This window comes from Triticum dicoccoides, chromosome 7A (assembly GCF_002162155.2).
Source record: "Triticum dicoccoides isolate Atlit2015 ecotype Zavitan chromosome 7A, WEW_v2.0, whole genome shotgun sequence".
In the NCBI taxonomy this organism is placed as follows: Eukaryota; Viridiplantae; Streptophyta; class Magnoliopsida; order Poales; family Poaceae; genus Triticum; species Triticum dicoccoides.
This window is the reverse complement of record NC_041392.1, coordinates 6988856-6999338: the sequence shown is the minus strand read 5'-3', so window position 1 is coordinate 6999338 and position 10483 is coordinate 6988856. Positions and strand designations below refer to the sequence as shown.

The window sequence follows — 10483 nt, the reverse complement described above, 5'->3', positions numbered from 1 at the left end:
AATGTAACAATAATATTCATCTAATTTTTTTAGGTGTGTGTGAATGAAATATCACAGCGGCGTACTTTTTTTATGCGCTTTCTGTTTCTTATTTGGGATTTTTATTTTGATAGTTTTGGCTTTGCTGCTGATGACGTGTGTCTGAAAATTGATGATAATTTTTGTTGAGATGCTACATGTAACAGTGATTGTCGTATTGTTTTGCGTGATTGTTGTATGGTTCATGTTTTTTAAGGAGCCAGTACTAAGCCACGTTAGGCTCTTCTTTTCAATGCAGCGGCATCTCCTTGATGTCCGATGCCACGAAGTGTTCCCCGGCGTCGTCTTCGCTCGAGGCTGCTCAGGGGCGGCTCCTCTAACCCTAGCGCGCCGCCGCCAGTCCTCCACTCACCCATCCCCCCCTCCCCCCGCGGGCGGCCGCGGAAGACGCCGCCAGGCATTGCTCATGCGGCCAATGGAGGCGGCGGGGCTTCTCCTTGCGGTTCCCCTAGGTCTGTGGGCGGCGGTTCTCAAAGGGATCCGGCGGTACTCCGGGTGCGTGTGTGTCTACCGTCAGCCGCCCGGCTGGTGCTCGGTTGTGAGTCATGTTCGGCCATGCCGAGTGTGTCTGGCGGGACGGGTCATGGCCAGGGCGACGGGGCATGTGGCGGACGATTTGCTGACGTGCGCGTACTCACCTTTGGCGGCGCCCAGGGATGGCAGATGGGTCATCGAGCCTTGCTTGGTTTAGTGCCTTCATTCCGGTGGGCTGGACAAGATGCCTTCATTCCCGGTGGTTGCTACATAGGGGAGGATGTGAGGGGAGTTGGGGAAACCCTGTGTTGGTTTAGTGCCAGTAATAGTGAGGACGATGCTTCTGGGAGTCGTAATCCTTGCCGAAGGCGTCACTACACTGCTCCTTTCCTCCCCTTGTGGTCTTTTCTCCGAGGAAATCCTTGCTCCCCTCTTGTTTCAGACAATGGCAGCGATATCTTCGTCATTTTCCTTCTTGGAGGCATTGTCTTGGAGCTGACTTGATCACCAGGGCCCAAGGTGGCTTGTTCATTGTTGCTCCAGAGTGAGATCTATGGATGGGCTTGATGCAGAGGACATGCATGTGCAATAGTGGCAGTGGATTTCTATTCAGGCCGGCAGTCTCTGGTTGTGAGACATCGGTGGTCACAATCCCTTCTGCAGGGGACTGCGTCAACCTATTGTGTCATGGTATGGCGGTTCTCCGCTCGGACTCGTAGGCGAAGGCATGATCATGCGCTGCTAGGTGATTGCCATGATGGGACCGGAACCTTGGATCTTCAATTTGTTTTGCTACCCAATTCTGCCGCTGTGGATGAGGACGGTGCGAGGCTGTTGGAGCATCCCATTTTGGGATTTGATGGTGTCAGTGACCATCCTCCCTCGATCTCCATTGCAAAGTGTGTCGGCGACCTTCGCTGTTCGGAGTTGCTGGTGGCGAGTGGCTATTGTCGCGTTTTGATTGTCTGCTTGTGTAAGTATGGTCTACACTTGCGAGCCACGTTACGTCAAGACTGTGCTATGCATGTAGTTGCTGGAGTTGTGGAAAGTGGTGGCGACATCACAACAAATGTCAAGTGATGGTTTCTTTTTTTAGAAAAGGAGGATGACCCCCGGCCTCTGCATCTGGGCGATGCATACGGCCACTTTATTAATTATTATCACAAAACCTTACAAAGGCATACAACAACAAGACTAAAGCCACCGTCTAAGCAACAACTGTCGCTACACCTATCCAATTGATGAAGGGGCGCAGATAGTCTGGGCCTAATACCAAACAGACATCGCAGCCAAACCTAAACATCTAAGACCTGAGGTCCCAACCAGGACGCCTGTCGGGTATGGGGCACCTACCAGTCCGGCGCACTCCTCAACCAGGACGCCTGCCGGGTATGAGGCCGCCGCAGCCACCTGCCACAAATCCATCTTCAAAGCTGTACTGTTGCATGTACCGTGCCAGGACTCTCTGCCATCGACGCCACCACGACGCCCAATAGCGCCGTCCTCCTGCGCGAGTCCATCCTCCCACAGCAAACTCCGAATCTGCACTACGCCACGCCGTCAAGATCCGTCGCCATCAGTGTGTAGGATGAAGCATCGCTCCACCAAAGAATCCGTCCTCTGGTCCCTCGATCACGTGTGTACCTCCAAAAATGACGCCCCCAAGGGAGGAACGACACCAGAGCGCCGCCGTCATCCGATCTAGGGTTTCCCCCGGAGGTAGCAGAGAGTGGCCTTGAACTTCTCCACGGCGATGCCTTCAAGAAGGGAACGACGCAGATAGCGCCGCCACCGTCGGCCTTAGCAGAAGCCGAAGGCAAGTTTTCACCCAGATCAGTTCGAAGGACTCCAACTCTCGTGCACGGGCCGCCGTCACCACTAGCACCACCAGGCAGACCCTGGAGTACCGGCAGATCAGTGAGCCACCGGCACCACCGCATCCAGATCGCTGGCCACGCCGGGCCGCCGCCATCCCCCGCGCCGTCCGGGTCAGAGACGAAACTGCCAACCGCGCACAGGGACCGCCGCCGCCTGCACACGCCGGAGCGCCGCCGAGATCCCAGCGCCCGCCACCGCTTGTCGACGCCAACCGCCGCCCGAGCACTGGCGCCACCGTGGAGCCAACAGATCGGGGAGGGAGATGTCGCGCGCCGACAACCCTCGCGGACCCCGCCGCACGCCCGAGCGCTGGCGCCACCGCGGCGCCATCAGATTGGGAGGAGGAGGAGCCCGCGCCTCGCCGCCCCACGCAGACCACACCGCCGCCATCACCGCAGCGCCACCAAAGGGGAGCCCCGCAGATCCGCCGGCGACCCGACCTGCCGCCGAGCCGAGCGCCGCCGCGAGGGCCGGCCGTCCCGCGCCGCCCAGGAGCCTCGCGAGGAGGGAGGGAGCCCCGCCGCCGCCGACGCACGCGCGGGCTTTGCCCGGCGGCGTCCCCTGGCGGCGACGAGGGAGAAGGAAGGCGAAGGAAGGGAGCGGCAGCGGCGATCTAGGGTTCCGCCCGGGCCGCTCGCGGGAGCGGCACCGGGGACCTCTCGTCAAGTGATGGTTGATGTGGGTACGGTTGCTGTTGTAGATTGTTGGTCACTGTTTTGATCGTTTTAGAGTTTCTTTTTTCCTTTTGCTCGACTAAGGCATAGCTTCGGTCATGTTTGACTTTGTTAGTTGCCGGTGTGGGTTTTTTTTCGTTGGTTGGATATGTGCATCCTAACTATGCTGAGGCCGGACGTGTGCTCACTGTGTTTGTATCACTCGATGCTCCATTTTGAGCTAATCAAATCCACCCTTTGTCAAAAAAAATCTCCTTGATGTCCTTGATGATGTTGAAGTGGAGAACCTTCCATTGATATTAATTATCTGTTGCAAACGTGTGCAATAAATCTTGTATGAAACTGCTTGACAGATGCCTTGAGATGGTAGTCTCGTCAAATCTTGACATAATTACTCTTGAGAAAGCATTGCCTCCAGATGTTATGAAGCCAATTGTAGATTCTTGGCTGACTCTTGGGTTAACTTCACCCAAAGACAAGGGATTTCCTAATGAACATGTAAGAAGGATTGCCAATGCTCTTTATTATGTTGATGTGGAGCTAGTGAAGAAGCTGCTCAAGGAAGACTGTGAAACAAAGATCACAACAGAACTTCTTGACATCGCACTTGCACATGTTAATCATAGAAATCAAGGAGGTTATACTATTCTTCACATTGCTGCCAAGCGAAGAGATCCTAAAACTTTTGTCTCTCTTTTAGTCAAAGGTGTTCGGTCTTTTGATCTTACATTTGATGGAAGAAAAGGCAGTTCAAATATCGAAGAGACTCACAATACACACAGGGATTACTGAAGAAGGATGGTATACTAAATATAGGTTCTGCCTTGAGAGATACTAGAGCAAACTGAAAGAAGGGGTCCACAACTTGAAGAAGCATTGGTTTCTCTTGCAATGGCTGGAGAATCTCAACATTTAAGGTTGTTGTACCTCAAAAACCGAGGTAATATTCATCTACAAATTGTGTGGTGTTCAAAATGTTCTATTTGCTATGGTTTCAAAATGGCAGTACTCCTATTTTGCACGTGAAGTGAAGTTCTCCATGTGCACAACCTGCCATTGTGCTATTTTTTCTTCTCTTGGGAGCTGTGTTTTCACTAAATTATATTCAAGATATGTAGTTGCTTTGATGAGGATAATGTTTGGAATTGAGGCAAGAATAGCAACCGGTGTTGCTCAAGTGGATGATACATTGGAATTTACCCTTGGTTCTAGTGCAAATCTACATCTGAAGATAGCCATTGATCTAAGTACAACTCTTTTCAAAATGAGCGATGAACACTTGGCTCAGACGAGAGCCCTCTCTAAAAAGGTAAGGCATAGCACTGTCGGATCGACCACAAATTTTGAGGGTTATCGACATGACAATTCTGCATGACCAAAACGGTCGGATCTTGCAAAAGATGTCGGAGTTGGCCACTGGAGTAATTCTCCTGAACTCACGGAATTTCATCCAGATCCGACACTGTCTCGGTATATCGGCGACTGTCGGAGATTCCACTATTGGATGGCGATGAAATTTTACAAGGTCGTTGTAAACTCAACTCCGCATAATCCCACCAAAGGAATCGTTGAAACGATGCTCGACGAGGCAGGACAGCGAAAACGAATCTGTTGTCCAAAAAATTATGTGCGTAGTGCAATGGCAAAGTTGACGTTGAGCCCCCGAGCTCCATGGACGAATTTTTCCATGATCTCGGTTGAGATTGGAGATGATGTCGATGAAGACGTCTATTAATCTCTGAAAGATCCGACATGGGATGTAGTCCTCGACTTGACCGAGGTGACCAGTTGACTCGGCGACGAAGAAGATCGCGCCGAAGACGAACTGACCGGGCAGAAAGATTGTGTCAGCCTTGATCTACTTGGTCCCCATCGTATCGCTATGACTTCTTAGCGGGCATGATCCACCAATGACGGAGTCAATTTCGGCAGATCTCGGGTAGGGACCGAGCTAGTAACCTAGATATGATGGTAACAAGACAGGAGATTTTACCCAGGTTCGGGCTCTCCAAGAAGATAAAATCCTACATCCTGCTTGCATTGTATTGATTTGGGATGGAGTATAAAGTACATGTTGATCTACCACGAGATCGTTGTGTGTTTAGATCGGGTGATCTGAGTTGTCATGGTGTAAGGTGTTGGTATCGACTAGCCCAGCTGTAGATTATATAAGTTACCGGAGGCTTAGGATTACAAGAGTCCTAGTTGAATAGGTCGGTGTGGAGAGGAGTCCTTCACAGTTTAGTAGTCCTTATTTTGAATAAAGGCTTCTTGATTTTCCTTGTAGATCGTCATGGGTCGTCCAAAGTGACCTATGATGAAACCGAGGAGGGATTCCTCTACCCAGCCCACCTAGCTGGGAGTCGACATGGTGAGAGCGCCCTAGCCAGGACACCGTTAATGTACCATGCCAAATTTAGTATATTCTTCTCATGCCAATTTTCACTTTTTTTCAACCATGGCAATTTAGGTGATACTTTCTTTTATTTTGAGCACCATGGAAATTGGTTTTTATGTAGAATGGTGATTTTGCATCATTTTTTTGCCATCATGGAAAAAAATGACATTAAATTTTGTAATCCTCGCAACTTTTCACACATTTTTCTGCATTTAATGTTGCTTCTTCTAACCATCACGGGAAGCATCACATATGCATCATGGAACTTTTACACCACTTTGGGACACCATGGCAAACTTATAGATTATTTGTGCCACTAAATGCGCATTTTTAGGACATGACAAATTTATTTCGTTTCAAAATGGAAAAAAAAGTACTATTTATTCGACCATGGCAAATTTAGGATATGGCCCATCATGGCATTTTTAGTGTAATGACCACGTCAAATTTTTTTGAACAATTTCAAAATTTAATTGAAAGCATGGCAAATTTACTTTTTTAGCACGGCAATTTTACCTTTATTTTGTTGGAGCACAGCATTTTTTATCCATTTTCTAACGTAGACCATGAAAATTCGGTAGTCGTCCTCTATCATGACATTTTTCTTTTGTTGTCAGTATTTTTGTGTGTGGTAGTTTCAAAACGGAATAACATTGCAGTTTTATCTGCTAATCCACGGCAATTGTTATATATTTTTTCAATATCTATTTTTTTTCATACGATTTTCTAGTTTTTGTGGCATTTCTATTGCAAAGTTTTTTCTCAGGTATTATAGTTGGGTTCTCGGCATTTTTCCGTCACTATCTAGCGAGCTACGCGTCAAATAGGAGCTACCGTAGAAGAAGGCCACCTATAAAAAACGGTAGAAGAAGCCGTCGGGTCGAGTAAATGGGCCAGGCGCGCCGGATCGGATCGGAGTATTTTTTTTCTTTTTTTATTATGTGATGATGCACCGTCGCCGGTCGAGTACGCCCGCGCGGGGACGGCCGTCGGCCGGGGGTTCACCTGACCTGGACCTGGTGTCAGCTCCCCCGGTCGACCACACACCGCCGCGCACGGCAGCTGTTCGATGGAATGTCGCAGCGGATCCTCTCTCACTTTCACCTACGGATCGGGTTGTGTTCTTCACCGGCAAATCGATTCAGGTCTGCAGTCAGAGGACGTTTGCATCGCACACAGCTAAGAGACAAACAAACACAGCCCGCACACAGCTCAGGCTCAGACAAAGGTGAGCGAGGCATCCCCATCCTCTCTCGTTAGTATACTCCTGACTGACTGCCTGTATTAAGACAAGACTTCATTTAGTTTTGGATTCATTGCTGGACCACCACAGCTAGCAACTAGTAGTATATCAAACAAAAGAATTCATAACTGGAGCTTGGCGCTTGGCAGGGAGCGGCCAGTTCGATCCTTTGATTCGTTATTATTCAGAAAGAATGTCCTGCCATTTCTCGAATACTTTTCATGAAAGCAAGCATATGTGAAATCGACGTGAAGTAAATTGATTGTGTTCTATCCTAGTACTCCCTCCGTAAACTAATATAAGAGCGTTTAGATCACTATTTTAGTGATCTAAATGCTCTTATATTAATTTACAGAGGGAGCATATGCTATGCTCATTCAGTTGTGAACATAGTTTCAAATCGCGGGCGAAAAGACCGCTATTGCGGCGCTATCCCTGCATGAAATCAGCCCCGCGATTTGTTTCCTTACCAGAATTGCGGGAGATCGCGCCGCAATCGCCGGAGATCGCGCTGTTTCTTCATTAATTATCGCGTCAAATTTTCTTTCCGCGATTTCGGTTCGCCCGCGATTTAAATCTATGGTTGTGAAGCAACCTATGATTGATTGTCTTCTATCCTATTTAGTTGCTGCACTATTGTTTATGATCCCAGTTGCGAAATATATATGGAGTTTGAACAAAGGGTCCACCGACCGATGAGTTTTGGATTCATTCCCAAATATTCTCATAGAGCTAGCTAAAGCACAGCCAACTTGATGTCACTTTACAGTTTGTCAATGTCTATCACGTTCAGATGTGCGGGTGCAGGCTCCCTTAATTAATTACTAGGACCTCAATCAATCCCCACTTCTTCTTATAGCTAATTCTTGCTTAACAGTTAAATAATCAGGTTGCTTGATTCAGATCTGCATCCACATCTGCCCAAAATCAGTTACTTTTTATTAGGGACCTTACAGCCGGGCTCTCCTGTGAAGCCACCATCTGCTGCCTGCTCTTCAGTTCAGAACTTCAGACTAGGAAGAAGCATTTGCCTCCTTCACAGTCCACTCATAGTCGAGAGGGGATAGAAAAGCATGGAAGCAACGGCGGTGAGCGTGGGCAAGGCCGTGCTGAATGGAGCACTGGGCTATGCCAAGTCCAAGGCCACGGAGGACGCCTTGCAGCTCGGCATCGAGCGCGATGTGACCTTTATCACGGATGAACTGCAGATGATGCAGTCATTCCTGATGACGGCCGACGAGGAGCAAGGGCAACACAAGGTACTCATTACCTGGGTGCAGCAGGTCCGCGACCTGGCCTACAAGGTGGAGGACAACCTCATGGATTTCGGCCTCCACACGGAGAAGAAGCCTATCTGGGGATGCATCCCCCGTGAGCTATGTGATCGACGCCACATCGCCATGGAAGTGAGGGATCTAAGGGCAAAGGTTGAGGACGTCAGCAACAGAAACCTGCGGTACCGCCTCATCAAGGAAGGTTTGTCTGGCTGCAAGCCTGCTGCCGCTGCAGAAGAGCAGGCCAACCTTGCCTGCACGGCAATGTTTGGCATCAACGAAGCAAGGCTTGCCGCCATTGAGGGAAAACCCAAGGTGGATCTCCATCAGCTGGTCACCTGCGGACAGGAGGATCTCAGCGTCATCGCTGTGTGGGGAACCGGAGGTGATCTTGGCAAAACAAACGAGATCAGGAAGGTCTATGAGAACAAACAAGTGTTTGACAAGTTTGGATGCCGTGCTTGGGTTAGGCTGATGCATCCTTTCGACCCGAAAGATTTCCTTCACAGCCTTGTGAGGCAGTTCTATGAAAATTCTCCAGAGGAAATCGGAAAGTTACAAGAAGGAGCAACTGTAGGGGGTAATGTCCTGATGAAGATGGAGAATATGGGACAAAGTGATTTGATTCGTGTGTTCAATGCTCAAGTTAGTCACAACCGATACCTGGTTGTGATTGATGACTTATCCACTATTGTCGAATGGGATTGCATCAATAGTTTCTTCCCAAGAAATAGGAGAGGTAACAGAATCATACTCTCAGCGCGCCAAGCAGAAATTGCGAGTTTGTGCCCGGACCAACCCCTCCAAGTAACAGAGCTTAAGCAGCTGTCATCAGATCAAGCACTTTATCTGTTCCACCAGGAGGTAATACTTCATCAAGTGACCAGTATACACTCTTTCTTATCAATTCATGTTTTATGCAAAATGGTTGCTTGTATAGCTGCTCAGTGATCCTCATAAATTAGACATATCTTTATGTTAAGGTGCACTGCACGATGCACATCTGAATCCAAAGGTGCTTAGTAGAGGCTAAAAGATGGAGAAATTGCTTAAAGTGGGTCCTAATAAATGTTCGAGTAGTTGGGCAGATGCTAAGGTAAATAAGCTTAGTACCAAAACATTTATCAGTGATATATCACACTTCATAGATCTGCTTTATCTGTAGGTTACGTCTGCATCAGATGTTGCAGAGACCGGTTCAGGCACGGAAAAAGTTATCGCCACTGAAAACAACCAAGCAAAGTCCACAAGTGAAATAGATGAGGAAAGTCAATGGCCAAAGAGTGCCGCTGGAGAAACAGTTAATGATTCTGCTCCGGTAAAGATGTTTGATCGCAGCATCACAAACACACAGATTGAGGAAGTGTTCATTGGGCGGGAAGCAGAGCAAGATTATTTTACCAATTTAGTTGGTGGACCAGAAAAAAATCAAGAAACTAAGGTGATCTCAGTGTGGGGAATGGGAGGTCTTGGGAAGACCACTCTCGTTCGAAACACGTACCGAAGCCAACAACTTGGTGGCTGGAAGCGTGCTTGGGTCACTGCACTGCGCCCGTTCGACCCAGAAGTGCTCATCAGAAGTTTAGCTTTGCAACTACCGAGTGATGTGCTAGAAGATCTGTATGGAGCAGGAAAACAAAAGGACATGGCATCAATGGGGCTTCACGATCTAGTGAAAGAATTACATCGCGTTCTAAATAAAGAGTTCCTCATTGTTCTTGATGATATATCAACCACTGCAGAATGGGATTTGGTCAGAAGTTGCTTGAAAAATGCCGGAATGGTCATAGTCACCACAAGGGAGAAAACTGTTGCCAAACATTGTTCAAGAGAAGACACCAACATGTATCGTCTTGAAGGTCTGAAAGATGCGGCTGCACTTGATCTCTTCAAAAAGAAGGTACTTTCTTAAAAATCTGATGTCTTTTCTTTCCTTATGCACGAGTTCTCTTTTGGCAGTATTCCTTTGCATGAGTTTGCCATCCGACAATATTATTAAGATCTTTTTGATATGTCTCAAACACATTTCTGATCATTCGTTTACCATTTGCATTGAGACATAAGATTGAGATTACTAGAATTACGCTCCATAACTCCATTTTACGTCGAGGTGGGTTCTGATATATCCTACAGTATTACTTAGTGGTTGGCTATCTGCTTATATTTACAATAAGCAAATACGCATGTGCTTTTGTTGTGGAAGAAAAAGGGTGAAATGTGAGAGGGCAACCATAGTCAATCAGTGTTATCTGCATTTAAAATTATTGATAAAGAAGAGCATGCAATAGACTGTCTTCCAGTTCTTGTCTACAACAGCGATGAAAAAAGCACATAATAGCACAGTTTAACAAGCATAAATTGAGCTTATTAGGGACAGGTCTTCTTTCAGAAGCCAAAAACTGAAGCGAGGTTGAAAAATGCATTATTTCCCCTCAAACAGTTAATTCGATTGTCTTTCGATTGTTTCCTCCTCTCGCGCGACCGCGTCGTCCCCGCGGGCGAC

The 10483-nt window shown here is 47.8% G+C and overlaps 1 pseudogene; it reads left to right on the top strand.

Annotated features, from left to right (window-relative positions):
• The first annotated feature begins 3313 nt into the window (after positions 1–3313).
• Positions 3314–10483, top strand: part of LOC119332808 — a 19572-nt pseudogene continuing 12402 nt past the window's right edge.